Below are 6,265 nucleotides of genomic sequence, written 5' to 3'. Positions count from 1 at the left end.
TAACACATATTTACCTATTCTTACCAACAACGATTTTCGCTAACATGCATACGACATAATTTGTCAACCACGATATTTAATATCTTCGAAACCCAAATTCATTATCACACATAACACATAATTAATGCCCACATACTCATATCTTCATAACGCTACATTTGACAACCATGTCTTATAAAAATCAAATTAGCATAATCCTAGCATCATCCTTGGTTAGTGAGGTTATATGCTATGTATATTTAGTACATGTTCACGTTTAACCGTAATTAAGGGACTAGTAGACCACATAGCAACCTCACCCGTTCAAACACAATGTACAAGCTCCTAATGCATAAATTTGACCAACATATACCTTCAACCCGAATTCATGTACGAATTCCATCTAAGGCACATTTTTCAAGTTAGTAAACTACTACTTTCATCACAATCGCTTTTTATACATATAAACTTACAACTTGCATACAATTTCACTTTCTAACTTCATCTAGCAATTTCATCGAACACTTGGCGTGCGCACTAACATTTAGGCACATTGTACAAGCAATTTAAGCATATTCTCCCCACATTCACCTCATGAATCCTTTTATTCAAACAAGATCACATTTTCAACTTCATCATATTACTATCAAAACCTAATACGTAACACATGCATCAACATAATCAAAATAATCCATATACACATGCTCATCATAATCATTATCATACTCATAAACATGGGTTTCATTCTAAATCACTAGATAACTAAAATTTAACCAAGATTCAGCTTAAACATGATAACATTAGCAAGATTTCATCCTGATTTAGATCAAACCCACGAATTTAACAAAACCCACTCCTTGGTTGTTCATCAAAACTGAAAATTAAGACTTACCTTGGCTAGAACTTGCTTAGATAATCACTATTTCGACTCATGCAAGTTCGAAATCAGCCCAATTCGCATCCAATTTCGTTGATTAGGGTTCATGAGGGGTTTCCCCCTTTCTTTCTCTTCTCTGATCGAACACACACACGCCTAGGTGTGTGTGTTTGGGGGTTTTTATTTTTGTTTTATATTTAGACTTTCCCTTTATTCAAAAACCACCCCTCATGTTTGTTACTTGCTCATTATTTAACTCAATTTCATAACCTATTTGTTTTAACCAAGTTTTTAACTAGGTTTAATAACCTAGTTATTCCATTCCTTTCTTTTAAACGTGATAACATACTAATAGCTAACGAACTCGAGTTTTTGGGGTGTTACATATGGTCATGTAGGGGTTCCACTTATATGGTCATGTAGGGGTTCCGCTTATATGGTCATGTAGGGATTCCACTTATATGGTCATGTAGGGGTTCCGCTTATATGGTCATGTAGGGGTTCCGCTTATATGTACATGTACATATAAGTGAAATCACCAACACTATATATAGGTCTTGAGCGAAATCATTTGTAACTTTGTCGAATTCCATACCGAGGTGCTGCCGGTGTGAAGAACTACATGTAATTGTGTTTCAATCCATACAATAAGCAGTTATAGTGAAGAATCAGCTGTTTCTACCTCCGTTTCTTGTTATTCCGCACCTGAAACAGAGAAGAACACCTCTGACGACTTGTTTGGGTCAGAACACGATCCTACAGATGTGTTGTAGGCTCCTATGGTCGGTGAAGACCGTACACTTTGTGCCGTAAAGGTAGTGTCGCCAAATCTTCAACGCAAAAACAACTGCGCCTAGCTCGAGGTCATGGGTTGTATAGTTCTTCTCGTGGATCTTGAGCTGACGAGACGCGTAAGCGATAACCTTGTCCCGTTGCATGAGAACACAACCAAGACCAAGGTTCAAGGCATCACAAAAGACAATGAAGTCATCGTTTTCGTCAGGTAAAGCAAGAATGGGAGCATTGCAAAGCATGTGCTTGAGGGTTTGAAAGGCAGTCACTTATTCAGTTCCCCAAACAAAAGGCTTGTCTTTATGTGTGAGAGAGGTAAGCGGCACGACGAGATTAGAGAATCCTTCGATAAATCGACGATAATAGCCCGCTAGTCCGAGAAAAGAACGGACTTCAGACGGGTTCTTAGGCGTAACCCAACTCTTAACAGCTTCAATCTTCGCGGGATCGACATAAATACCTTGACTATTGACTACGTGACCGAGGAATTGAACCTCCACCAGCCAGAAAGCAGCTATCCCGAAGTAAGAGCTCAATTACATCGACCCTCGTTAAAGCTCTTTTGCACTCTTGGTCAGGCCTGTAACAAGTATCTCTTGGATAACATGGCGTAGAGTCGATTCCCTTGGAGTAGCTCAAGAACCAAACGTAGATGCTGCGCATGTTCGGCTTTCGACATGGAATAGATCAGGATATCATCGATGAACACGATGACTAAGCGGTCGAGAAAAGGTTTACACACGCGATTCATCAGATCCATGAAAACCGCGGGTGCATTGGTTAGACCAAAACGCATAACAACGAACTCATAGTGACCGTAACGGGTGCGAAAAGCGGTTTTGGGTATATCCTCCTTGTAGGATTGTTGTGTGACCCGAATGAGTAACGGGTGCGAAAAACGAACTCATAGTGACCGTAACGGGTGCGAAAAGAGTTGTTTATCCGAATCAAAGGCGGAATCAATGAAACGGACGCTCGATGTAATTATAATGTCTCTTGTATTAATCTGATAAAATTACAGCACCTGGAGACAATTCGGCAGCACCTCGTTACCAAATACAAGATCTAATTCCGCTTCAAATGAAACAGACAAGTGCTCCTATATATAGTGGAGTGACTCCGCTTGAAACGACCAAGTCACGTTCAAGCGGAATTAACAATGTTAATTTTGCTTGAACATGCCTTTGACACTTTCAAACGGAATTAGCATTAAACCCACTAAAATCGGTTTCTATCACCCGAGCACTGGTTTATCCTATCTAATCCTATTACATGACTCGATACAAGACGAAGTCAATAGACATAGTGCACTAACAGACTCCCCCTTGGATGTTGACGAAGTCTTCAGTGTCGAGTCTCTATCATGACATATATTCAGTTTTGATCAGTCTTCATTCTCTTTCCAAATTGTCTAACACTGTAAGCATCTATCAATCTTTTTCTTTTCTTCACAGGTTTAGAATCTCATCCTGGCTCTATCTTTATCATTCTACCAAAATCTGACTCTGTCTCTTGCTTTATCAGCTTATTCAGGCTCCCCCTTTCATCAATCTTCCGTGCTTTAGGGATCGACACCTTGCTTTCTGGTTACAAGCTCCCCCTTGCTTTGAGCTCGTCTTCAGACTCCCCCTTAGACTATGCTGTCGGGATCGTAGTCTGGTACAGTATCTGCAACACTCATACGTTTATAAGTAACAACATTTTAGATTTCCAAATATCCAGGAATATTAACCTGGCTTACTCAATTTTTCTAGACTAACACTTCTCATGAATTTGGCAGTTTCATCGAATCGAATCGGAAACTAGCTCTATAACAATATAAGCATCCAAATCCCCCACAGTTAATCAGCCAAGTCCAAACTAATGACCTTGGAGATATCACAAATTGTTTTTGATTTTTGATTAAAAATCAAGTTTCAAATTAATGAACTTGTTTTATTTTCAGAAACACAATCAGCTTACTTAGATTTTGACACTCAGCATCTCAGACATCAGTTGTCGAGAATAAAGCAGAATCAAAAATCTTTTTGTATTTTTCTGAAAATATAAAGCAATAAAGAAATATTTACAAACATATTTACAGACAATATTTTTGTTTGAGTTCGCGTCAGAGGATCATATCAGTTTTTGACAAGTCACAAGTACCGTCGAGCTTAGTTACACATTAAGATTTAAACAATTCACTTAGATTGTCGATATACTGATCCACTTAAATTTTCACACAAACTTCAACTGATTCAGGATACGAATTAGGTGTTTTAAGAACTTAAACTCATTCATGTGTCCCACCTCTTGAATATACTCCCGTATCGAGATCCCAATATTCAGTCTTACAGGTGAGTATACCTAGATGATATCTGTAAGGGGTTAAATTGCGAAACTGTGAGAGCCCAGGTCAGAACTTCCGTTCAGCTGAGAGATGACGGTTCGACTTTAGGTGTGTTCCCTTTAGAGAATCTTTTCTTCAACAGCACATGATTAGCATTTTTCAATGTTTCATCATTTTTATGCTGAGGGCGATGCTATATTTCAAGCAAGTAGAAAGTATTATATGGGGACTAGGCCATTGCTTCCGCAAAATCAGAAGTCCCAGGATAATACCCCAGATATCACTGAGTATAAAGACCTAGTATCTCATAAAGAGGGACCTTTCAAACAAGATTTCGGGGGTTACCCATATATCCGAGAGATGTTCCCCACGATATAAGCAAGTTTGAAATTTAGGTTTATATCCCGAAAAAGTTTACTAAATGTATAAAAACCTATCGGCATATCATCAGTGAGACTGTTTAACGCTATTTAATCATTACATTTCTTTAGCATACTGTAACTGTCTACTGATGTACTATCAGTTCCTCTTTTACACAAAAACTCAATTTTCGAATTTTATCATGTTTTTGGATTTTTCAAATCTCCTAATGTTTTTTGTATTTTCTGACAACAATACTCCCCCTAAAATGCAAAATCATTTAAAGAAAATTTGACAACCAATACTGATAGCTTTATCTCGCCATCCATTTTCTGCTTTTCGTGCTCTGTTTTGTAGAAAATCTAACATAATAAGCAACAATTACCCCCATGATTTACAACACATTGATTTTTTTTTTTTTAAAGTTTGAAAACCGTTTTTCAACCTTGTGAAATTAATCATGTTTGTTCAGCCGTGAGGGTTTTGGCATATTCAAGTAATTTCACTTATAATCAAGAAGATCCATGGATGCTCAAAGGTGCTAAAAGGTGTTTAAGGAAGGTTTCAAGCAAAGGAAGTGGAAGGACCTTGCTAAGGAGCTTTTAACCACCATTTCTTCTTTTTGGAATTTTTGGATTTTTTACAAATTTAAAAAAACAAACATATTTTTGATTTTTCAAAATTTTCAATTTTTAGGGTTTTTGAAATATTGTTTATTTATATACAGAAAACAAACAAACTCCCTATTTAACCAAATCAGGGTTCAGCAGCCTCCTCCTCTCCTTGTGTCAGGCTGCTCCAACTTCTATTCTCACAATCTTTGGCTTTGTTGAGCACCTGCACATTCAAAGCATTCAATTACTTGAACAATTTAGCCCAGGTCTGTTGGACCTTAGGCATTTCAACACAATATGCATCATTTAGCTTTGGGAAATCTTTGTCATTAAAGACTTTTTCAACTTTGACTTCAACTTTTTCATCGTTTACCAACGTCGTTTGTTTTTTAGCAGACCATGTTTGACCTTTAGGAGTACCTCACTTGTAAAAATGTGAATATTTTTAAACACTTTGTTTTTGAACAACATTTGGTTTCCAAAACTATTGGGGTTTTGTCATATCAACTGATGTTTTCCAACTTTGCGTTGTTCTGAATCTGGGTGTGTGAGAATTCCAGGTCTGCCTTGAATCGAACCTGTTCTGGTTTGATTTCCAACTTTGATTTGAAGCAAACTTGTTTGTATTGTACCTCCAAGTTTGTTTCGAATCAAATCTGGTTGACCTTTGTTTCACATTCTCAGATTTTTGTTTCTCAACATTTTCAGACTTCTTTTTGTCAACATCAACAGGTTTCAGATTTCGACACTTTCGTGCAAGATGTCCAATTTGATCACATTTGAAACATGTTCTTTTGGACACATCTTTGACCTGTGGTTGTTGCTTTTTCTTTTGAGCTAAGAACTCGTCATTAGACTGTCGTCTAAATTTTAGTTCTTTCTCTTCTTCTGACGTTGTTCCATGAACAAAATTCATCTTTGTTTGAGAACTTGGAACTTCATTTCTTTTCCAACTTTGTTTCTTCTTATAACCCAACCCAGCCTTCATGTTTTTCTTTTTAAAACCTGGTTTGTTATAAAAAGTTTTGTGACCTTTTCCAGCAAACTTTGAAATTTCAGATTTTTCAATTTCCACCATTTTGAAAACTTTGTCAACCTTTTCTGAAATCACATTCTGAATTGGGAATACAACATCTAAGAATAATTTGTCTGATCCAATCATGGTATAAACCAATCCTTTTGAATCATCATTTAAATTTTTCTCGAATTTTGTGTTTTTCAGATATCCATCATGAAAATTACCTTCATTTTCATCCTGTGATTCAGATTTACCTGTATCTACTGACTCTTCTTTCAACACACTTTCAACGACTT

The sequence above is a fragment of the Helianthus annuus genome, chromosome 4 (assembly GCF_002127325.2).
Source record: "Helianthus annuus cultivar XRQ/B chromosome 4, HanXRQr2.0-SUNRISE, whole genome shotgun sequence".
In the NCBI taxonomy this organism is placed as follows: domain Eukaryota; kingdom Viridiplantae; phylum Streptophyta; class Magnoliopsida; order Asterales; family Asteraceae; genus Helianthus; species Helianthus annuus.
This window is presented reverse-complemented; position numbering follows the sequence as displayed.